This window comes from Oenanthe melanoleuca, unplaced genomic scaffold, assembly GCF_029582105.1.
Source record: "Oenanthe melanoleuca isolate GR-GAL-2019-014 unplaced genomic scaffold, OMel1.0 S001, whole genome shotgun sequence".
Lineage (NCBI taxonomy): Eukaryota > Metazoa > Chordata > Aves > Passeriformes > Muscicapidae > Oenanthe > Oenanthe melanoleuca.
In genome coordinates, this window is record NW_026612650.1 from 5782680 (window position 1) to 5807626 (window position 24947).

Below are 24947 nucleotides of genomic sequence, written 5' to 3' on the forward strand. Positions count from 1 at the left end.
TTTTTCCGTTTTTGTTTTTTTTCTTAAGGAACCTAAAACTCCTAATCTTCCCCACTGCAAACAGACACACTCCTAAGGTGTGTGCCAGCCCAAGGTGCCCCTCAGGAGGTTCAGGCCGGGGATCGGTGCTTCGGGCAGGGCGCCCGGAGCCGGCGCCGGCGCCATCTTTCCTTTGTGTCTGTATCTCCCGTCATGCCCCGCGGCCCAATGGAGCCTCTGGGGAGCCGGGACTACAATACCCGTCATGCCCCGCGCTCCACAGAACCCCGGTATTCCCCCAATATGTCCCATAGATGTCCTCCAGAAACTCCAGGATCCCTAAGTGTCCCCTCAGCGACCATTTGAGAACCTTCCAAAAACGTCCCCGAATCCCCTGAATGCTCCCAAGCCCACAGATGCCTGTTACTTCTGGGAATTCATCTCCTGCCATCCCCCGCGAGATCAGAGCACCTCATAACCCAGTCCCGTGTCTAAAACTCCTGCTGTGCCCCGCGCCCTAAAGAGCCTGGTTAGAGCTCCCCAAGGTCCCCCCAAGAGCTCCCGAAATGTATACATTGCACCCTGAGGACCTGAAGTTGCCGTTCAGAGGCAAAAGTGCCCCCCAAGTGCCCCCCCAGACCCCGCAAAAGCTCTGTTAGAATCACTTCCGGGACTACAGCTCCCATCACGCCTTGCGCTGCCATAGAGTGCTATTCCAGCCATGACTTCATCTCCCATCATGCCCCGCGCCATACCGAGAGACATTGCAGCTGTGCCTACAACTCCCATGATGCTCCACGGCCCAGTTAAACTGTGTTATGCCCGCGCCTACAACTCCCATCATCCCCCGCGCCCCAGAGAGCCCCCGTTAGAGCCCCCCCAGTGCCCTCCCACACCCCGATGGGCCCCAGATTCCCCTCCCTGAGCTCCAAGTGCATCCCGGGAACCCCAAGTGCCACTTCTAAACCCAGACATTCCCTCAGGATCCCCAAGTTCTCTCTTAGTGCCCACTCAATGCCCCCAAGTCTCCTCCTGTCCCTCGAAATTCTTCCCCAGACCCAAAACTGCCCTGAATGTGCCCCAGAAATGTCTCCCTGGACCCCGAAATGCCTACCCTGACCCTGTATGAAAAACATATGATAAAAAAGATGAAAAAATGACTAAAATATTATGAATTATTTTAAAGGGGGAGAAATAAATAATCAATAGAGCTTAATCAATGAAGGGAATTGTGTTACTTAAAAGCAATGACCAATAATTTTTTTGGTTGCTAGTAATGTATTTTTTATTAAAAATATAAAAATTAGGTCATAAAATATAGAATATTAATATTACAAATAAGGTAAATATAATTTTAAAATTAAATAACATTTTTATTATGAAGAGCAAGTAATGAGGTTTTTTATATTTTGGGTGGTCAGCACCAGGTGGGAGATATCATGCCATGGTTGTGATGGGGGTGAGGAGCAGGTTGTCCAAACTGGGTCAGCCTGCAAGGAACTCTTTCTTCAATGTGCCCAGACCTCCTAAGGAATCATTCTGCATCAAGGTCACTTGGGAAATGCTTCTATCCCTTTCCCTCTGAACTGAAAAATAGAAAAACTTTCCCTTGAGTAAAATAAAGTCATGAGATGCACTTTCAAATCTTCCTTCTTAAGGAAACTCCAAACTGTCTCCAAGCATCTGCACAAGCCCGGAGACTTGAAGACAATTGAAGGAAGACAAAGAGCTCCTGGAATCTTTCTGTATTTTAATGGTCCCCAAAGTTGTTAGGAATGGAGTCTTCGATTGCTCAATTAATCAAATAACAAAATTAAATTTAGCAGCAATTTATTAATAATAGCAGTAATTGTATATAAATGAATACAATCAGAGTATATTAGCTACATATATTTAAGTAAATACAGAATTTGGCAGAGAGTATTTTAGTATAATTGAGGTTTGGTTCGAGTAAAGCATAAGCAAAACCAACCAGGGGTACAGGTAGGGCCCTTCCTGTTACAACATATAAAATCCCACTTATATACTGTTTACTAATACATATTAATGCAGAATGTTCTGGAAAGCTCCTCCTTGTTTCTATTCCTAAAATCTACGTCACTGTGTTGTGTTGCACGTGTGTCACCAGTGGTCAGGGGTCTCTCCTCCTTTAGGGCTCTTGTTTCCCATGAAGGCTCTGGGTCTTCCTCGGTGTTTGCTGTTTGACCTTGCAGGAAGTGCAGGCTCAATAAGCTTAGAATTATATAATTAAGCCTATGTTACTATAACAAGTCTTGTCCAAGTGGAATCATCCCAATTTGGCTCAATTATAGGTTGAAAGTTTTATTTCTAGATTCTGTTCTTACACCTACACCCTTACTACCTTCACTCCCAACATCTGGAGGATGATTCCATCTGCTTTAACCATTTCCTTTATCCTTTATGCTTTGTTACAATTGAGTACAATTTTTCTATTGATATAAAGCAACAAATTTGCTAATATAGTTACAATTTAATTAGCACAAATCACATTAATAACATCCCCAAATTTGCATCCTGAATAGGCCAAAGTCTTTTCTCTAAGTCCAGTGTAGAAGTTTTGTTGATGCCTCTCCTCCTTTCACAAAATTTTCTAAAAGTCAATAATTTCGTGGTCACTGTACTCCAAACTGCCTCTGACCACCACATCTCCCACCAGCCCTTCTCTGTCTGTGAACAGCAGGAGACAGAGCTTTCCTTGGGAGTGGAAGAGAAGGAACCTCTCCAAAGTGGTTAAAAATGGTTAAACAAAGCAGGTGGAATAATATAATCTATAATAATAATATAATAATAATATAATCTATAATCTTTGTAGATTATAGCAACAGAATCTAGGAGGAGCTTTCCAGACCATTCTGTATTAATATGCATTAATAAACAGTATATAAATGAGATTTTTACCTTGACTGATTTGTACAGGAGGAAGAGCCCTACCCGTACCCCTGGTCGGTGTAACCCTGGTGGGTTTCGCTTATGCTTCATTCAAACTTTAACTAAATTACTTGCTGCTAAATTTATATATACTCAAATCTATGTATTTAGTATTTTTTTATTGTATTCATTTATATACAATTGCTGCTATTAATAAATTGGTGCTAAATTTAATCTTGTTGTTTGATTAATTGGACAAATCGAAAATCCATTCATAACAATACCCACTCTTATAACTGATTTTTGTTGGGTTATAGAGTTTTTCCACGCTTCACCACGACCCCTCCTCAGACCCTCCCTGGCCCCTCCCAGGACCCTCCACCCAAGACCCCTCCCCAAGACCCCCACAATCCCACCCAGGAGTCCAAGACCCCTCCCCAAAGCCCCTCCAGACTCCTCCCAAAACCTTCCAAGGACCTCCCCAGCCCCCTTCCAAACCCAGCCTAGGACCCCCAAGACCCCTCCCCAAAGCCCCCCCACGACTCCTCTCAGGACCCCCAGACTCCCCCAAGGCCCCTCCCAACCGCCCTCGATCCCATCCAGGACCCTCCCGACCCCTTTTAGGACCCCCAGACCGTGCCAAAGCCTCCCAGGATCCCATCCAGACCTCCCCCCAAGACCTCTCCCCATAGCCCCCCATGACCTCCTCCTGAACCCTCCCAAAACACCCTCCAAGACCCCTCTTAGGATCCGCAGACACCCACCAGGCCCTTCCCAAACCCCCTAAGGATCCCCCCAGACCCCTCCCCAAAATCCCCAGATCCATCCCCAAACCCAACCTGGGACTCCACAGAGCCTCCCCAGACCCCCCGAGGCCCCAAAACCCCCCAAGGACCCCCAGAGCCCCCAAACCCCCCCACAAACTCCCCCCAGACCCCACCAAGGACAACCCAAGACCCCCCCAAAGCCCTCCCAGACGCCCCCACCCCCTGACCCCCTCTGCCCCCGTCCTCTCCCAGCGCCTGCCCCGCTCTCTGCAGCGCCTCCCTCAGCACCCGCCCGAGGATCCCGGGGGGTTCCCGAGGGGGTTCCCGGGGGGATCCCAAGGGGTTCCCGGGGTTCCCAGGGGATTCCCAGGAGGGTCCCGAGGGGTCTCGGGGAGCGGGGGGGAGGGGGCGCCCGCTCTGCGCCCGTCCCCGGCGTCAGAGGGCGCCACTTCCGCCTGGCCCCTGATTGGCTGGAGCGGCGCAGCGGAGGCGGGCGTTGCTGAGGGGAGACGCGCGCTGATTGGTTGGCTCGGGGAGCGACCCGCCGCTATTGGCTGGGAGGGGCTCGCGCATGCGGCGGAGGCGCCGGTGGTGGCGGTGGAGTGTGAGGGGAGATTAGCTGGGCGGTAGGGCCGGGGGGAAATGGGGTTTTTCTGCGGGAATCTGAAGGGAATTGAGGGGTCTGAGGTGCGTTTGGGGAGACTGAGGAGAGAGCTGAGGTGAGGCCGGGGGGAAATGGGGGGCTTTCGAGGGGGTTCTGGGAGAAATTGAGGGGTCTGAGGTGCGTTTGAGGAGGCTTTGGGGGGGAAATGTGGTATCTGAGGTTGGGCCAGTGGATTTAAGGGGGTTGAGTGGTTTTTGAGTGGGAATTGGGGAGGTTTGAGGTGGGTATGAGAGGAACTGAGTCGTCTGAGGTGTGTCTGGGACCCCTGTCCCCGCAGAGGGGTCCCACCCCTCTGAATCCCCCCTAATCCCCCCTATCCCCACAGAGGGGTCCCGGTCCCCCCTAAATCCCCACTGCCCCCACAGAGGGGTCCCAGTCCCCTCTAAATCCCCACTGCCCCCACAGAGGGGTCCCAGCCCCCCCCCTAAATCCCCACTGCCCCCACAGAGGGGTCCCAGCCCCCTAAACCCTCTCAGTCCCCCCAGAGGGTCCCGGCCATGTCGGTGCAGGACCCCTGCCCCAACCACACCGTCTACATCAGAACCTCAACGAGAAGATCAAGAAGGATGGTGAGGGGGGGCTGGGGTTCTTCCCCCACTGTCACCTGTCCTTGTCACTGTCCCCAGAGCTGTCCCTGTGCCCTCACCTTGTCCCCATCATTTCCTTGTCTGTCGTTGTCCTGTGTGCCCTCAAAGCCAGAGCAGTCCTTGTCCCCCTTGTCACCTGTCCCCTCACCCTGTCCGCACTGTCACCTCTGTCCTTGTCATTGTCCTTTCTGTCCTTGTCCCCAGTGCTGAAGGAGTCCCTGTCCCCACTGTGCCCGTGCTGTCCCCAATGTCACCCTGCTGTCCCAGTCCCCCCAGAGCTGAAGAAGTCCCTCTGTGTCCCCATTGTCACCTGTCCCCAATGTCACCGTGCTGTCCCTGTCCCTCCAGAGCTGAACAAGTCCCTCTGTGCCATTTTCTCCCACTTTAGGCAGATTTTGGACATTTTGGGGTGGCGCAGTCTCCGCATGCAGGGCCAGGCCTTTGTCATCCTCAAGGAGATGAGCAGTGCCAGCAACAGCCTGCACTCCATGCAGGGCTTCCTCTTCTACAACAAACCCATGGTGAGACAGAATCTGGGGCAAAATACCAGGGTTTGGGGAAAAAACCCCAGATTTGGGGAAAAAAACCTGAATTCCTGAGAAAAAATTCCCAAAATGCAGCCTCAAATATCCCCCAGATCCAACCAGAAACATCTCAAAGCTTCCTCTTCTACAACAAACCCCTAGTGAGAAAGAATCTGGGGCAAAATACTGGGATTTGGGGAAAAAAACCCAAATGTGGGGGAAAAAAACTGAAATTTTGGGTAAAATCCCAAATTCCTGGGAAAAAAACCTTAAAATGCATCCTTGAATACCCCCCAAATCCAGCCAGAAACACTCCAAGGTTTTCCCTTTTATGACAAGCCCATGATGAGGCAGAAATCTGGGGAAAAATACCGAGATTATGGGGAAAAAAACTCCAAATTTTGGGAAAAACCCCTGAATTCCTGAGAAAAAAACCCAAAATCCCCTGGGATCACTCTCAAATCAAACTGAGAACAACCTCAAAGCTTCCCCTTCTACAACAAGCCCATGGTGAGACAAAAAATTTGGGGGACAGTACCAGAATTTGGGGGAAAAAATCTAAAATTTTTTAGAAAAGTCCTGGAATTTTTGGGAAAAATTCTGAATTCCTTGGGGAAAGAAAAAAAAAAAACCCAAACCAAATGCAGCCTCAAATATCCCTCAAATCCAACCAGGAACACCCCAAAGCTACCCCTTCTACAACAAACTCATGGTGAGACAGAAATTTGGGGGAAAATACCAGAGTTTTGGGAAAAAAACCCCTGAAATTCTGGGAAAAAGTCTGAATTCCAACCAGGAATTCCCAAAGGTTTCCCTTCTATGCCAAGGTCAGGATGAAACCTCAAATTCAACCTGGAACTCCGAAAATCTGTTGGAAACCCCCAAATCCATCTGGAAACTCCTCTAAAAATCTCCATGAATTCCTTCAAAATTCCTCAGAAACTCCCAAATCCTCCCCAAATCTCGCTGAATTCCCTGAAAATCCTTCATTAATTCCCAGTTCCTTACTAAGACTTCCCAAGATCCCTCAGAAACCCCAAAATGCCTCCTGGTGCTCCCCCAAATCCCTGCTGGAAATCCCCGAATTCCCTCTGGAACACCCCCAAATCCCACAGAACCTCCAAAATGCTGCTTGGAAATCCCTCAGAAACCCCAAATCGCTAAGAAATGCCAAAATGCCTCCTGGAAATCCCTTAAAAATCTCTCAGAAAACCTCAAATCCCTCGGAAACCCCAAAATTCCCCTCCAAAATCCCTCAGAAACCCCCAAATCCCTGCTGGAAATCCCCCAGAAATCCCCCAGAAACCCTAAAATGCCCCATATCCCTCTTGAAACTCCCTGAATCCCCCAGAAATCCCCCAAATCCCCTCTAAATCCTTCTGGAACCTCCCAAAATCCATCAGATATCCCCAAAATGCCTCCTGGAACTCCCCCAAATCCCTTCTGGAACCTCCCCAAATTCCTCAAAAACCCCAAAATACCTTAGAAAACCCCAAAATTACCTTCTAGAAATGCCCCACATTCCCCAGAAATCCGCCAGAAACCCCAAAATCCCTGCTGGAAATCCCCCAAATTCCCCCCAAAATCCCTTCGAAACCCCAAAATGCCTCCTGGAAATCCCCTGTGTCTGTGAGTTACGGGGGATTTAGGGGGTCAGCTATGGGATTTGGGGTCACTGATGATGTTTGTGATCAGGGCTGGAGCATAGGGCACAGTGCCTGTGAGTTATGAGGGATTTATGGGGTCAGCTATGTGATTTGGGGTCACTGATGATGTTTGTGATCAGGGCTGGGGCACAGGGCACAGTGCCTGTGAGTTATGGGGGATTTAGGGGGTCAGCTATGGGATTTGGGGTCACTGATGATGTTTGTGATCAGGGCTGGGGCACAGGGCACATTGCCTGTGAGTTATGGGGTCAGCTATGGGATTTGTTTTCAATTATGGGATTTGAGTCAGTTCTGGAATTTGGGATCAGTTATGGGATCATTTATGGGATTTGAGATCAGTTTTGGGATTTGGGATCAGGGCCAGGGCACAGTGTCTGTGAGTGCCAGGGGATTTATGGGGTCAGTTCTGGGATTTGGGATCAGTTATAGGGTCAGTTCTGGGATTTGGGGTCAGGTATGGGATTTGGAATTGGGGCTGAGGCACAGGGGGCACAGGACACAGTGCCAGTGAGTTGTGGGGCCATTTATGGGGTCACTTATGGGGTCAGCTATGGGATTTGTTGTCAATTATGGGATTTGGGGTCAGCTATGGGATTTGAGGCCAGTTATGGGGTCACTTATGGTATTTGGGATCAGGTAATTTGGGGTTCTGTCTGTGCCTTTGGGATAATTTGAGGTGTTTTTTGGGGTAATTTGGGGTGTTTTGGGGTAATTTGGGATTCTCTCTGTGCTCTGGGGTAATTTGGGGTTGTCTCTGCCTGTGGGATAATTTGGGGTGTTTTTGGAGTAATTGGGGCTTTTTGGGGTAATTTGGGGCTGTCTCTGTGCCATGGGATAATTTGGGGTGTTTTTGGAGTAATTTGGGACTCTTATCTGTGCTTTGGGGTAACTTTTGGGTGTTTTTGGGATAATCTGGGGTGTTTTGGGGGTAATTTGGGGTTCTCTCTGTGTTTTGGGTAACTTTGGGCTGCTTTTGGGGTCTCTCCTCAGGGGATGCCGCCGCTGGCACAGCCACCCCAGATGCTGCCACACCTGAGGGGGAACCACCCTACATCCCCCACCCAGGCATGATCCCAGCCTGGGAATGGCCCCAAACCCCAGGATCCCCCTGGGAATGACCCCAAATCCTGGAATGGCCCCGATGCCAACCTCACAATCTGTGAGTGACCCTATAACCTGAGTTATAGGGGATTTATAGGGTTGATGGGGGATGGATGGGATTGATGGGGGATTTGTGGGGGTTAATGGAGTCACATGATCCCATCCCTGGAAGGCCCCCAAATCCCAGGATCTCCCCAGGAATGGACCCATCCCCAGGGGATTCTGGGCAGGTTTTTCGCAGATTTTGGTGGATTTTTGTGAGATTTTGGGGTGATGTTTTGGTGTGTATCCAGTGTGACTTTGGGCTGATTTTGGCTAAGTTTTGGGAGATTTTGGCTGATTTGGGGCTGATTTTGGGGCTGGTTTGGGCTGGTTTTTGGCTGATTTTTGCTGATTTTGTCTGGTTTTGAGCTGTATTTGTCTGATTTTGGTTTCTCTCCCTATTCCCCGCAGCTGTCAGAGAACCCTCCAAACCACATCCTGCTCCTGTCCAGCGAGCTGATGCTCTCCATGCTCTTCAAGCAGTGATAGCCAGGAATTGGGAATTCCAGGGGGAACTGAGGGAGATCACAGGGGGAGGGGGTGGAATTTTGGGGGGGATTTTTTGGGGGGGAATTTCAGGATTTTTCGGGTGGTTTCTGGATTTTTGGAGGAATGTTTCTGGATTTGGGGTGGGGGCAGGAATTTCTGGATTTTCGAGGAACGTTTCTGAATTTTTGAGGGACCATTCCCAGGTTTTTTGGAGGAACATTCTTGAATTTTTTGGGAGACCATTCCTGGGTTTTTGGGGGTACATCTCTGAATTTTTGAGGGAACATTCGTGGAGTTTTTGGGGGACCATTCCCGGATTTTTGGGGAACATTCTCAGATTATTTGGAGGAGCATTCCAGGGTGTTTGGGGAACATTTCTGAATTTTGAGGGGAGCATTTCCAGGTTTTTGGGACACCTTTCTCGAGTGTTTGAAGGAACATTCCCAGGTTTAGGGGAACATTCCTGGGTTTTTTTAGGACCTTTCCCTGGAGTTTGGGAGAACATTCCTGGATTTTTGGGGACCATTCCCAGGTTTTGGTGGAGCATTCCCAAATTTTTGGAGGAACATTCCCATTTTTTTTTTGGAGGAACATTCCTGGGTTTGGGGTAACATTCCTGCATTTTTTGAGGGAACATTCCTCGTTTTTTTGGGGACCATTCCCAGGTTCTTGGAGGATCACTCTTGAGTATTTGAGGAAAATTTCCAGGTTTTTTGGAGGAAATGTTCCTGTGTTTGGGGGAACATTCTTGGGTTTTTGGGGGATCACTCCCAAGTGTTTGGGAAACATTCCCAGTTTCTTTGGGATACCATTCCTGGGTTTTTTGGGGACAGTTCCTGGATTTTTTGCAGAACATTTCTGAATTTTTGAGGGAACATTCCCAAATTTTGGAGGAAACATTCCCAGGTTTTGGGGACCATTCCCGGGTTTTTTGGGAACCATTCCCAGATTCTGGGGGGAACATTCCCTGGTGTTTGGGCTACCATTCCTAGGTCTTTTGGGGGCCATTCCCAGGTTTTCTGGAGGAAGTTCCTGAATTTTTGGGGGAACATTCCTGGGTTTTTTGAGGGAACGTTTCTGGGTTTTTGGAGACCATTGCTAGGTTTTCTGGGGACCGTTCCTGGGCTTTTGAGGGAACATTCCTGGGTTTTTTAGGGAACATTTCTGAATTTTTGAGGGAAGACTCCTGAACTTTTGGGGGTACCATTCCCAAATTTTTGTGGTACCATTCTCGGAATTTCTGGGGACCATTCCCATGTTTTTTGGGGTACTATTCCCAGGTTTTTTGGGGTACCATTCCCACATGTTTTGGGGTACCATTCCTGAGTTTTTTGTGGTACAATTCCTGAATTTTTGGGGTACCTCTCCCAGTTTTTTGGGGTACCATTCCTAGACTTTTTTCAGGACCATTCCCAGATTTTTTGGTGCCATTCCCAAACTTTTTGGGGTACCATTCCCGAATTTTTGGGGACCATTACCGGTTTTTGGGCTGTCCCTCACTCCATTCCCCTGTGCCAGGTTCCTGGGGTTCAAGGAGCTGCGCCTGGTGCCCGGCGCCACGACATCGCCTTGGTGGAGCTGGACACAAAATCCCAGAGAAATACCCCAGAATCCCAGAGAAATGCCTCAAAAACCTGTCCTGAATACCCCAGAACTGCCCCAAAACATCCCAAAATCCCAGAGAAATGGCTCAAAACGACCCCTCATAACCCCAAAACTGCCGAAACACCCCAAATCCATTCAAGCTGCCCCAAATCAACTAGAAACATCCCAAAATCCCTCCAAACCACCTCAAAATCCCTTAGAGCTGCCCCCCAAATATCCCAGAATTGCTCAAAACCAGCCCAAAACACCAAAAAATCCCAGAAAACTGCCCCCACATTCCACAGAACCACCCCCAAATTCCATAGAAATACCCCAAAATCCTAGAAAAGTGCCCCAAAAATAGTCCTAACCCCACCCTAAACCTACCACCTGCCCCCACTCTCCCAGGTAAGTTCAGTGCACCCAAATACTTTTTTTATCCCAAATCCATTTTTTACCCCAAATCGTCCTTTTTCCAACCCCAGAATCCTTTGTGTACCCCAAATGTCCTTTTTAGACCCGAAATTCTTTTCTCACCTCACATTCTCCTTTTCACGCCCCAAATCTTTTGTGCATCCCAAATTCCTTTTCCCACCCCAAAATCTCCTTTTCCCACCCCAAATCCCCTTTTCCCACTGAAATCCTGACCTCAAATCCTCAATTCCCACCCTAAATCCCCCTTTCCTCCCCAAAATCTCCTTTTCCATTCCAAAATCTCATTTTTCCATCCCAAATCCTCCTCTGTCCTGGTGTGAAGGACAGATGTCTGCCAATAAAGGCAGAAGCTTCTCTTTGAAATGGTGAATGTAAACCCCCCTCCCTCCAAATTATTATTATAATAATTTTGAAATTAAGGGGTTCTCAGGCAAAGATAGGGGAATTAGGAATAAGAATTCTTTACTAGGAAAATTAAAATAGAAATACAGTATTACGAAAAACAGTCCCAACCCTGACAGAGTCAGAATCCAAGCTGACACCCATCAGTCAGTCAGGGTGTTGGCACAGTCCCATTAAATGGTGGCTGCATCCTCCTGCAGTGGCAGATGTGGTTCAGTTGGAGCAGTGCTCCTGTAGAAGGTGCAGTTTTCCTCTGAAGGTCCAGAGATTATATGGAAAGGTCTGGTGTTCCTCTGGAATCCAATGGAAAGAAGGTAACTTGCTGTCCAAAAGCTCCGTTTTTATCTAGGTAGGAAAGGCTTGGCTCCTTCCCCTGGCTGGAGCATCTCCCAATGGGATGATGTAATTTTATCAGTCATAAAGTGGGACTTAATGGACCAGCAGCAGATGATATCTTCCTGGAGGGAGGATGGGTTGTGGAAAAGATAAAGATGATTGCACCATCTTGTCTTAAAGATGGCCCATTAATAGATGGTATGTGCCATGGAGATAAGGGTCACTGCCCGACCCAGCTTCCACAGATGGTGATAGAATACACATTTCTGGCCACATCAACCCAACACATTATCCACCCCTTATTCTATTGCCATCTGCATAATGAAACCTTATGCACAGTTCTCACTTAAAATTAGGTTTCCCTGTGGTTCACAATGGGTTTCCCCGTCTTTCTGCATTACCCACCAAGTGTAACCAGGTTCTTGAGCAAAGACAATCCCACGGATGAGTTTGTCTTTGCCTGAGGTGTGATTAATCCAAACAGTCTGTCCTAAAATGCCATTCATGTGTACTACAGGGACTTTATCTCCATCCACTGTGTACAAGGGTTCAAATTGGGCAGGACCAGCTCGACTGATGGACCCTCTGGTGTTAACCATCCAGGTAGCCTTTACTAAATTCGTTTCCCAGTTCTTGACGATTCCCCCACCAAGTGCCTTCAGGGTAGTCTTGAGCAGGCCATTGCACCCTTCAACTTTCCCAGCAGCTGGTGCATGGTAAGGGATATGATATATCCATTCAGTGCCATGTTCTCTGGCCTAGGCATTGATAAGACCATTCTTGAAATGGGTACGGTTGTCCAACTCAATTCTCTCAGGGGTACCATGCCTCTAAAGATTTGCTTTTTGAGGCCCAGGATGGTGTTCTGAGCTGTAGCGTGGGGCACAGGGCAGGTCTCCAACCATCTGATGGTGGCTTCCACCATGGTCAGCAGGTAGCACTTGCCTTGGGGGGTCTGAGGCAGTGTGATATAATCAATCTGCCAGGCCTATCCGTACTTGTACTTGGACTATCGCCCATCATACCAGAGGGGCTTTACCCGCTTGGCTTGCTTGATGGCAGCACATGTGTCACAGTCATGGATAACCTGGGAAAGACTGTCCATGGTTAGATCCACCCCTCGGTCTTATGCCCAATTATAGGTGGCATCTCTGCCCTGATGACCTGAGGCATCATGGGCCCATCGAGCTAGGAACAATTTTCCCTCTTGTTCCCAATCTAAGTCTATTTTTGAGACCTCTATCTGTGCAGCCTGATCTACCTGCTCGTTATGCTGCTGTTCTTCATTAGCCCGACTCTTTGGAAATGGGCATCCACATGACGGACTTTCACAGGTAGCTTCTCTACCCGAGTGGCAATGTCTTTCCACTCATCAGCAGCCCAAATTGGTTTTCCTCTACGTTGCCAGTCAGCCTTTTTCCACCTCTCCAGCCACGCCCACAGAGCATTGGCTACCATCCAGGAGTCAGTGTAAAGGTAGAGCTTTGGCCATTTCTCTCTCTCAGCAATGTCCAAGGCCAGCTGAACGGCTTTGAGCTCAGCAAGTTGACTTGATCCACCTTCTCCTTTGGTAGCTTGTGCAACCTGTCATGTGGGGCTCCATACGGGTGCTTTCCACTTCCGGTTCATCCCCACAATGCGACAGGAACCGTCGGTGAAAAGGGCATAGCATTTTTCATTTGCTGGCAGTTGGTTGTATGGTGGGGCTTCTTCAGCCCGGGTCACTTGCTTCTGCTCCTCTTCGTCAGCGAGACCAAAATCTTCACCTTCTGGCCAGTTTGTAATTATCTCCAAAATCCCAGGGCGATTCGGGTTGCCAGTACGGGTGCACTGCGTGATGAGGGCAATCCACTTGCTCCATGTGGCGTCGGTGGCGTGGTGGGTAGAGGGAGCCTTTCCTTTGAACATCCACCCCAGTACTGGCAGTCGGGGTGCCAGGAGAAGCTGTGCTTCCGTGCCAATCACCTCTGAGGCAGCTTGAACTCCTTCATAGGCAGCCAGGATTTCCTTCTCTGTGGGAGTGTAATTGGCTTCAGATCCTTTGTAACTTCGGCTCCAGAATCCCAGGGGTCGGCCTCGGGTCTCACCAGGCACCTTCTGCCAAATGCTCCAGGAAAGACCATGGTTCCCAGCTGCAGAGTAAGGCACATTCTTTACCTCTGGTCCCGTCCTGACTGGGCCAAGGGCTACTGCATGAGCAATCTCCTGCTTGATCTGGGCAAAGGCTTGCTGCTGCTCAGGGCCCCAGTGGAAATCGTTCTTCTTGCAGGTGACTAAGTAGAGAGAGCTCACAATCTGGCTGTACTTAGGGATGTGCATTCTCCAAAAGTGTTTGGCACCTAGGAAAGCTTGTGTTTCCTTCTTGCTTGTTGGTGGAGACATTGCAGTGATCTTATTGATGACCTCAGTGGGGACTTGGTGCCGTCTATCTTGCCACTTCACTCCCAGGAACTGGATCTCTCGGGCAGGTCCTTTGACTTTGCTCTTTTTAATGGCGAAACCGGCTCCCAGCAAAATCTGGATGATCTTCTCTCCCTTCTCAAATACCTCCATTGCCGTGTTCCCCCACACAATGATGTCATCGATGTACTGCAAATGTTCTGGAGCCTCACCCTTTTCCAGTGCAGCCTGGATCAGTCCGTGGCAGATGGTTGGGGCTGTGTTTCCACCCCTTGGGCAGTCGGTTCCAGGTGTACTGCACGCCTCTCCAGGTGAAAGCAAACTGAGGCCTGCACTCTGCTGCCAAAGGAATGGAGAAAAACGCATTGGCGATGTCAATGGTGGCATACCACCTTGCTGCCTTGGACTCCAACTCGTACTGCAGCTCCAGCATGTCCGGCACGGCAGCGCTCAGCGGTGGAGTCACCTCATTCAAGGCACGATAGTCCACAGTCAGTCTCCATTCTCCATCAGATTTGCACACAGGCCAGATGGGGCTGTTGAAGGGTGAGTGGGCTTTGCTGACCACCCCTTGGATCTCCAGCTCACGGATCATCTTGTGGATGGGGACACAGCATCTCAATTTGTCCGGTACTGCCGGCGGTGCACTGTCATGGTGGCAATTGGTACCTGTTGCTCTGTCACTTTCATGAGCCCCACTGCAGATGGGTTTTCTGATAGTCCAGGCAAAGTGTTCAACTGCTTAATGCTCTCTGTTGCTACAGCAGCTATTCCAAAAGCCCACCTGAACCCCTTTGGGTCTTTGTAGTAGCCATTCCTGAGGAAGTCTATGCCTAGAATAGGTGGTGCCCCTGGGCCAGTTACAATAGGATGTTTCTGCCATCCCTTCCCTGTCAGGCTAATCTCAGCTTCCAGCAAAGTGTATTCCTGTGATCCCTCCGTCACCTCAACAATAGAAACAGGTACCTTCTCCACATGTTCTGATGGTATCAGGGTGCATTGTGAACCAGTATCAACTAGCACTCTATGTTTCTGTGGCTTTGATGTGCCAGGTCATCGCACCCACACTGTCCAATACTCTCTGTCATCCCATGCCTCTCCCTGGCTAGAGGCAGGGCCCCTCTAGCCCTGGTTATTATTTCTTTCCTGGGCATACATAGTGGAGGTTCCTTCTAGGGGATCTGACAGATCATTCTCCCTTCTGTGATACCCTGCACCTTTACCATGGGAGGCTGAGGCTACCTTCATCTTAGCACGGTTCCCTCGGTTAGCATTTCCCTCCCTGAGCTGACGCACCAGTGCTGCCAAGACAGAAGTGGGTTTCCCATCCCATTTTCCCATGTCTTCTCCATGGTCTCACAGGAAGAACCACAGATCAGCTCGTGGGGTGTACCCTCTCTCCCTAGCTGGGGGGCGTTGGGTTCTAGATTTGGGGCCTATGACTCACACTGGTGCTGCACTAATCTTTCTTATCTCCTCCCTTATCTCCTCCCTCATCTCCTCCATCCTGTTTTGGACCTCTTGGAGGTCTCTGGCCACGGCAGAGACATTGGCTTGCATTGGGCTATTCATCATACTCTCAAAATTTCTGAGTCTGTTGGCAACAGAACCCACTGTCTCTTGGTGGTCATCAGCATTGATCATTGCAATGAAGGTGGTATACTGAGATGGCCCCAGGTTTGCCAGATTCCACAGCATCTGCCCTGTGCACCTGACCTTGTCAGGGTCATTGTCATGCTGTCCATCCCTCCCAAAGAGTACCTCTAATACTGCCACTTCTCTCAGCTGCTGGATCCCTTCCTCAAGAGTTTTCCAGCGTATTCTACGGTGGTACTCCTGCATTCTCTCTTTGTGGACAAACTTCTCTCTCACACTCATTAAAAGCCGGTCCCAGAGGGAAAGGAAGCCTTGGTCCCTTACAAATATCTGGTCCACACCTGAATCCTGGGCCAAGGATCCCAAATTCCTGGCCTCAGTTCCATCCAGTTGCACACCTGTTCCCGTAAGGTCCGAGACCCGGAGTAACCAAGTTGTAAAAGGCTCACGGCCTCGCCGTGCAATGTCTTTACGCAGGTTACGGAGACTGTCGTATGAGAGGGACTCTGTGAAAATCTCAATCTCTGGCTCTCTTGCTGGCTGTGAGGACCCTCCTGGCTGATCCCCATTATCTAGGTGCCTCGTTTTAATCTTAGATTTTCTAGTTTCCACAGGGGCAACTGCTGCTGGCTGTGGCTGCCCCTGTGATGCGGCTGGAACCTGGACAGATACAACATCTACGGCTTCCACTGCAGCACCATCTGACTCTCCCTCTTTAGGGCAGGAGGAGGGTTTCTCACCAGCTGAAGAAAAGTGCTCTTTCAACATCTAGTTGTGCTCCTTAAACATTTGGCTGTGCTACTTCAACATCTGGCTTTGCTCCTTCAATACCTGGCCAATATCCTTCACTTGAGCCTCCCACCCACTCTGGGTGGTTCATTTCTGCAGTGGGCTGTGGGGCAGCATCAGGCTCTGGGGCAGCATCCCTAGTCCCCGTAGCAGAGTCATGTTCTGGGGCAACATCCCTAGTCCCTAGGGCAGGGGAAGACTCTGGAGCAATATCCCTAGTCCCTGGGGTAGATATCAGGGCTGTTAACCAAGCCAATATTCCCTTGTTTCTGAATGCTAAGTAGAACAGGCCTATCAGCAATGCCAGCCACTGTATAATAACACTAGCAATTAAAACAGATCTGAAATCCTTGAAAACTGGTGGAGTAGCCTCAAAAAACTGGGTAATAGGTTGGGAGAAAATTTCCCTTGCATTCATTACTTCACAGTAAGTACCATTATTGAAATAAACCCAGAAACACGCAGTTAGAGTATGATAGCTCTGGATCCATGTGGCCACTTCCCAGAGAAAATTAAAAAACCATGAAATTCTGACATAATCAATCCACCAAACTAATAGAATAATAGCTACAGTAACTTTGGTGAGAGGGCCCATATTCAAAAAAGGGCTTACAAATGGGAGAGAGGTATCTGTGGCCACATGGAGCCCAAACCAGATTAATCCGGACAACAATGCCCTCAGGCCCCACGTTGGGCGCCAAAATCTGTCCTGGTTTGAAGGACAGGTGTCTGCCAAGAAAGGCAGAAATTTTCCTTTGAAACAGAGACCTGAATTCCACTCCCCCCCAAATATTATAAATGTTTGAATCAAGGACTCTGAGGCAGAGATAAGGGGGTAGGAATAACAGCTCTTTTACTAATATATCCAACTGTACCAGCAGAAACAACAGCAGTTGTTAAAATTACTAACAAAACAGAACAGATTACTCGGTTCCAGTCCTTTCTTTAGCTGTGAGCACGCTCTCTCTCGGCGGGAGCGGACGCGGGAAGGGGCGGCTGCGGCCGCGCCGGTCTCAGGGGGGAGCGGCTGGAGCGGGCAGCTCCTCGCTCACCGTTTGGGTTCTGGTGCTCAGCTGTGTCCGCAGAGACTGGAGGCTGTAGCAGGGCAGATGCAGGGCAGGTGATAGCAGAGGGTCTGGCTCTCCTGCCTTCGGCCGTGTGGCTCCAAGACCGAGTGGCTCCTCCTCCCAGCTCGCCGGGAACACGAGTCCCCTCCCAAAGCATGAGAGCCCCTCCCCAAGCCGATCCCACCTACCCCTTTTGTCCAGAGCCAGCAAAGATCTGCGGGTGTAACCGGCAGCTCCATTAGAATGACAACGGGAAAAATTCCCCAAATTGACACGGTAATAGGAAAACACTCAACCCCCAACAGGGCCATTGTGCCAATGCAGAGCCAAGGAGAACATTGTGATATTGCTGGGCCTCATGGAAACAAAGATCTGTTGTGATACTGTGGGGCCTCATGGAACCAAGGGTTAATTGTGATGCTTCAGGGCTCCAAGGATCCAAGAATATGGAACAGACCTGGTTGACTTGGCCTCCTGGGACCAGAACTGGTCCAGCTGGCCGGCATGTTGAGGGTTACTTCTCATCTGCCCCTGAAATCTTAACGTTCCATGCTTGCCTTCCTGTGGGAAAGAACTGTGTTTCTCCTCCAGGTGCCAATTGGCCGAAATTGGGATACCTCCAAATTTGATTATATCCAAGGATTGTTCCCATCTGAAACCTGCCAGGACAGACAGTTCTGTCTGACCTTGGCCTCATGGAGGCCACCTTGCATCTGTCTTTAAAGCACTGGGGGACTGTGCTTTTCTCCATGGAAAGAAACATCTTTCATGTCCAGGCATACATGGCCAAATGAGAATCTGCCTCTAAAATTCCTTGTATCCAAGGATAGCTCCCAGACAAAAGCTGTCAGGAATGTTTAGGTTCCCATGGCTTCCTAAGGGCCAGCTCTCATCTGCCTTTGAAACATTGGGGCCCTATACTTTTCTTCCTAGGGAAAAGAGCTGTCCTTCTTTTCCAGATGCCCAGGGAAAAACTGGGATTTGGCCTCCCAAATTCCATCTAGACAAGGATTGCTCCCAGACAAATACTGCCAAGACAAACAGGTCTGGCTGGCCTTGGCCTCCTTGGGACTGCCTCTAATCAGTCTTTGAAACACTGAGGCTCTGCCCTTGCCTTCCTGTGGAGAAGAATTGTTATTCCGGTCCAGGCACCCATGCCTGAAATCGAATTCCACCTCCTAAACTCTACATATATCCAAGGGTTTTTTTAGACAAAAGCTCCAATGACAGACAGGTCTGGCTTCCCTTTGCCTTTGATCTGCCTTCAAATCCTGGGGTTCTGTGGTTTCCTTCCTGTAGAGAACAACTGTCCTTCTTGTCCAGGTGCCCAAGGCATCAAATCATTGACCACTAGATAGGGACAAAGGAGCTCTGTGCTCAGTGAAGTGGAGACTGAGGAGAGCAAAGGAGAGCCCTGAGAGAGATGGAAGGGTGGTTTCAGGGATGGTGGATCCTTCTGACATAGTGGAAAACAGCCAGAGAAAAAAAGAATTAATGCCAAGGGCAGCTGGGATGGTCCAGAATGGACAGAAGGAGAAAGGAATTTCTCTCCCAGGGCAGGGCTGTGGTGCAACACATCCCCCAGAAGGAGTCTGGAGCAGCCCAAGGCTTTGTGTGGCCAGGCAGAGGCAGGCAGGATGCAGAGCTGTCAGCAAAGGAAGGGCCAGCGAGGTGGGGCAGCCGGGGGATGACGACAGCCTGCAGGGACAGAGGCACAGGGCATGGACACCGTAGGACAGCCTGGGCTGCAGAGGGCACAGGGAAGGGCAGCAGCTGAAAGGCCCTGCCAGAGCCAACTGCTGCAGCACTTGGGCCATGGCTGCTGGCCCTGGGCCTGAGGCCAGCAGGGGACAAGTGAGCCTTGCTGTGCTGGGGCCTCATTGCCTCCTTGTCCCTGCTCAGCAGCCTGGCAGGGGCCGCCCCATGGTCCTGCCCTTGGCATTGCACATCCCCAGAGCCCAGTGGCCCGGGAAGAGCCCTGAGCAATGAGGGAGGGACAGGATCTGCCTTGCCAGGGGCTGGGGCTCAGCCTTGGCCCTTTGCATTCCTGAAACACATCCAGGTTTGCTCAGCATCAGAGACACCTTTCCCTTGTTTATCTTCATCTATCATCAGTGCCTCCAGTGTTTGGCTCTAACTGGAACCTTGGGGCACTTTCTGAGTCCTGTCCCTCAGTGGGACCCATTAAAACTTCAAGAGACTTTGGCATATTAATTTGATTTTGAGGTCTTTAAAAGTTTTTTTGAAAAACACTCTCTCCGGGATTGAATCTGATTTAAAAAAACAGACTCCTGAGCAGATCATTAAAGTCATTGTGTTGTGTCTCCTGGCACAGAGGAAGATACTGGCAAGCAGGAAAAGCTTCAAAAAGACATTTCTGCTGAGGAGCAGCTCCTCTCCTGGCCCAGCAGGGCTCAGGGCACTGCCTGCAGGCACTGAGGGGACAGGAGCCAGGCACAGACAGGCTAAAGGCAATCAGCACTGGGAAGACATTGAGCTGAGATTTCACTTGGGGAAACATCTTCACAGCCCTGGACATGGTGAGTCTGTGGGTGCAGGTCAATGTCCCCTGTGCTCCTGGAGGGATCTCCTGGAGCCAGCAGAGCCCACAGCCTGGGGGATGTGTCAGGAGGACTCTCCCAGTTTCTCTGAGGCACAGGAGGAGGAGGAGGAGGATGTGTTGCAGAGCAGGGCTGCCCTGGGCACCGTCAGAGGGACAGGACAGGACGGCTCCTGCTGCCAGGGACAGCTGCAGGGGCTGAAGCTGGGGCTGCAGCCAGGGCTGCCCAGGGCTGTCCTGCAGAGCAGCTCCTGCAGCCCTCGGGGCTCTTGGCCAGCCCAGGGCATGTGCCACCTGCCAGGGGCAGCTCTCAGCCTGCCTGGTAGCTCCCCATGGACTGTGTGGAGAAGTTGGAGGTGGAAGGAGCCACCCCCATCAGGGCAGATTCCTCCTGCTGTGCAGATGGTGCTGCATGGCCAGGGCTGCTCTCAGCTTTCTCCTCAAGGCAAGGGAAAGGGGCTGTCAGGTGTGTCTGTGTCACTGAGACTCCTGCATTGTCTCCTGGGCATCAGCATATCTGCCTCAGATCTCCCTCACAAAGTGCCTCCTCACCCTCCTCTGCCTACAGACAGCAGCAGCAGCACCTTGGCTTGCAGCATCTCAGTTTGTCTGAGCTGCCCTTAAGGCCCTGCTGGCAGGGAGATGCCCCTGGGCAATGCCCTGTGCTGGGAGAGGTCTGCAGGGTAGAGCTGAGCCGCCAGGGCTGGGCTGGGATCTGGGAGCACTGGCAGGGACAAGCCTTGGATAGAGAGGAACAGCTCCCAGTAGTCAGAACTCCAGGCAGCAGAGAGCCAGAGCATCCCTGGATATACTTCCCTGTCCATCTGCACAGGTAAAGAAAGGAGGGTTTACAGAAACTGACTTTAAAACCAGATCTTTCAAAAAGTCCACTTCATTTTTCCAGTAAGTTTTAAGTGTGATCACCCTGAAATAGGGGGAGGTGTAATGAGTGAAGGGCAGCTGAGTGTGACCAGCAGGTCTGACTGCACTGGGGCACAGGGAGCCCAGATTGAGAACAATGCTAAAGATGAGGCAGTAACTCAGCAGCAGCAGATACTCAAATGCAAAAAATGTTTGGCAAAGTTCCCCCACATGAAGAGCAATATTTTGAGGGGATTCAAAATAAAATAGCATAAAATTGAATCAAATAAGTTGTCAATCTGTCCTTTCAACAGTCCACCATTCCCAGAGTGAAGAAATGTCCAACAGCAGCTCCATCAGCCACTTCCTCCTGCTGCCATTGGCAGACACGCAGCAGCTGCAGCTCCTGCACTTCTGCGTCTTCCTGGGCATCTCCCTGGCTGCCCTCCTGGGCAACGGCCTCATCATCAGCGCCGTAGCCTGCGGCCGCCACCTGCACACCCCCCATGTTCTTCTTCCTGCTCAACCTGGCCCTCACTGACCTGGGCTGCATCTGCACCACTGTGCCCAAAGCCATGCACAATTCCCTCTGGGATACCAGGAACATTTCCTACTCAGGATGTGCTGCTCAGCTCTTTTTCTTTATGTTCTTCAATTCATCAGAGTATTTCCTCCTGACCATCATGTGCTACGACCGCTACGTGTCCATCTGCAAACCCCTGCACTACGGGACCCTCCTGGGCAGCAGAGCTTGTGCCCACATGGCAGCAGCTGCCTGGGCCAGTGGCTTTCTCAATGCTCTGCTGCACACAGCCAATACATTTTCCCTGCCCCTGTGCCATGGCAATGCCCTTGGCCAATTCTTCTGTGAAATCCCACAGATCCTCAAGCTTTCCTGCTCACACGCCTACATCAGGGAACTTGGGCTTCTTGCTGTTAGTGTCAGTTTGGTATTTTGTTGTTTTGTATTCATTATTTTCTCTTATGTGCAGATCTTCAGGGCTGTGCTGAGGATCCCCTCTGAGCAGGGACGGCACAAAGCCTTTTCCACCTGCCTCCCTCACCTGGCTGTGGTCTCCCTGTTTATCAGCACTGCATTCTTTGCCTACCTGAAGCCCCCCTCAATCTCCTCCCCATCCCTGGATCTGTCCCTGTCAGTTCTGTACTCGGTGGTGCCTCCAGCCCTGAACCCCCTCATCTACATCCTGAGGAACCAGGAACTCAAGGATGGCTTGAGGAAAATTATTATTAACATTTTTCAGAAGGAATCAACTCATTCTCCTTTGTAGGTTTTCCAATGTTACTCATTAATGCCCACTCTGTGTCCTGTATTTTTTGCTGTTGACACAGGTGTTGTGCTTCTATGAATTTCTTCACAGAAAACTTTTTGACTCTACTCTTTTTTACTTTTGTATGTTTTATTCTAGTGGCACCCAGATACCGTAAAAACAAAGTGCTGTACTACACATGTGTTTAAACAAAATAAAAAAATCATCATTTTCTTGTTGCCCTGACATATTTATTCCCTGGCTTCTCTGGAGCTGCAGGGTTGGTGCCTCTGGGCAGACCTGGGGTGAAAAAGGAATCCCAGTGCTCCTCACTGACAGGCAGCCCCTGGGCTTCTGCTCCATAACCTCCCCTTCCTTCACTTCCACACTCCCTTCAGAGCCCCTGTGCTGGTTTAAGGCCTCAGGGCTCTCTCATTTCAGTCCCAGTCCTGCTGTGAGACTGTCCAGGGACTGCAGGCAGGGACAGGCCCTGGGCACAGCTGGGACAGAGCTGGGCTCTGCAACAGCATTTCCATCATGCAAGGGCATCTCCCCAGTGCAGGGCCTGAAAGCTTCAATCTCCTTCCCAGTTTGCTCTCCAGGATGCTCCCAACACAGCACCCTGGAGAGTAGAACAGCAGTGACAGCAAAAGTGTGGCAGTGTTCAGGGTGGGGCTGTCCCAGCAGTGCCCTTGCAAAGCCAGCCCTGCTTCCAGCAGTGCCCTCTCACCCCAGGGCACAGAGGTTGTTCTTCCCTGCCTGGAGGGACACCAAATGACTGGGTCAGGAGTCTGTGTTTGCAGTGCAGGGACATTCCACAGCCCTGAACATCCTGTGTGTGTGTGAGGGGACATAAACCCAGTGAGCACAAACACCTTCAGCTGTTGCTGGAGTTTCCATAGGGTAACATCCCCTGGGAGCCCCTGGATGCAGGGCTGGGATGAGCTCCTGTGCCCAGAGCTCCCTGTGTCCATCCCTCTGGCCATGGGGCACCTCAGGCAGGGGCAGGGCAGGGTGACACCAGCAGGGCTGAGGTCCCTGCCAGGCTCTGGCAGTGACAGCAGAGCCCAGGGAGCTCCTGCCGTGGGTTTTCTTTTGCCTTGGAGTCTCTAAGGACTTTGTGCAATCAGGGCCTCCCATTCTCTCCTCCAAAGAGTCCAGGATGAGCCTGTGTTGGTGATGGACCTCAGTGGGACTGACACTGAAACTGCATGAAAAACAGGAACTCCCCAACAACATTTTCTCAGTGTTAGAGGATTTAGGCATTACTTTCTTCTGGCCAGATATTATTGTGGCCAGCATGTGCAATAAAAATTACTCCACCCACAAATGCCTGGGTTTCATGCAGTGAAAATCATTCCATTATACGTGGTTTTTTATTAGGCTTTTCACATATTTATAGAGACAAAACCCAAAGAAATTCAGGTTTCACTGAAGAAATTAATTTATCTAAATTGCACAGTTCTTAGAATTCAATCTCCTGTTGGTTATTGATCCTTTTCCCTTTGATGTGAATTAGGCCCTCATTCATTGGTTCTCTTACCAATCTTTTCCCAGACCAGGTGTCTCCAACTACAGTGGGGGTAATGTTCATTAATGTTCATTTACCTCCTGTGTATCTTCTGGTTACTCCTAATCTGTAGGTGTTAAACACATCAGGTGTCACCCAACCTCATTGAACAGAGTCTTTTGAAAAGAATCTTCAATTCCCCTCCTCCTGGGCAAAGGCAGACAAACCCCTGACTGAAATGACATTAAAAAAATTCGAATTTGTATCATGTCCAACAATTCTATTAGGTTCAGTGTCACAATGATCACCTTGGCTCCATGCAGCCACACAGTGTCACATCAGCCCCTGGGTTCCACAAAGCCCTGCAGTGCCACAATTACCTTTTTTGTTCCATGGGGCCCCACAGTGTCACAATGCTCTCCTTGGATCCATGAGGCTCCACAGTGTCACAACAGTCCCTACATTCCATGAATCCCTGCAGTGTCACAAAGGTCTCTATAATCCCATGAGTCCCCACAGTGTCACAATGCCCCCTTGGTTCTATGTGTCCCACACTGTTGCATGACTCCTTAGTTCCATGGGGTCCTGTAGTGTCACAATGGTCTTCCTGGTTCCATGGTGACACAATTGCCACAATTTCCATGGTACCACAACTGTCCCTTGATGCCATGAGGCCCCACAGTGTCACAATGGCTCATTGCTGCCATGACACCGTGATGTGTCACAGTGGTCTCCATGATTCCATACTGCCCTGCAGTGTCACCATGGACCATTGGTCAGTGAGGCTCCACAGTGTCACCATGGCCCCTTGGTTCCATGGACCCCACAGTGTCACTGTGGTCCCCTTGGTCCACAAGGCCCTGAAATGTCACACTGGCCCTTTGGTTCCATGAGGTTTGGATGAGTCACAGTTCACTCCTTGGTTCCATCAGGCCCTGCTGTGTCACAGTGCCCATGGTTCCATGAGTTTCCACAGTGTTACCATGGTGTCCTTGGACCTGCAGTATCTCAATAGTCTCCTTTGTACCATCCAGTCCAAATCTCTCAATGGCTTTTTGGTTCCATGAGTTTCCACAGTTCCACAGTAGTCTTCTTGGTGCCATGAGGATACACAAATTCCACATAACCATTGAGCAGCACCTGCTTAACACACCTGGGAACATCTGTCTGCATTCAAATTAGGAGTTAAATGGTATCAGCAGCTTCCATCTGCAAAGGAGATCTAGGGAAAGATCAGGGATAGAGAATTCAGCTGAAAGACTCAGAGAATTCACAGAATCACAAAATCACGAGGTTGGAAGACCAAGATCATCAAGTCCAACAACTGCCTAAAATTTTCTTATCGGACAAAGCAATGCCCCATCTTTTAATAAAATACATCCAGGGATGGTTGCTCCACTAACACCTGGGCAGATCATTCTAGCACTTTA

General features: G+C 50.1%; 2 protein-coding genes across 6 annotated transcripts in view; one reads left to right on the plus strand and one right to left on the minus strand.

Annotated features, from left to right (window-relative positions):
- The window catches only part of LOC130266127 (uncharacterized), a 1034314-nt gene that overhangs the window by 692812 nt on the left and 316555 nt on the right, over positions 1-24947 (minus strand). The window lies entirely within an intron of this gene.
- Positions 4200-24947, plus strand: part of LOC130266132 (olfactory receptor 14A16-like) — a 540143-nt gene continuing 519395 nt past the window's right edge. Inside the window, exons 1-4 of one of the 5 annotated variants that reach the window (XR_008842744.1) lie at positions 4200-4261; positions 5275-5407; positions 8068-8236; positions 8632-8856. The gene's annotated coding sequence lies outside the window, so the exon portion shown is untranslated. Of the gene's footprint in view, positions 4262-4495; positions 4869-5274; positions 5408-6237; positions 7070-8067; positions 8237-8631; positions 8857-24947 lie in introns of those variants that run through there. The other 4 variants (XR_008842746.1, XR_008842745.1, XM_056515470.1 and 1 more) reach the window with 4 other exon arrangements.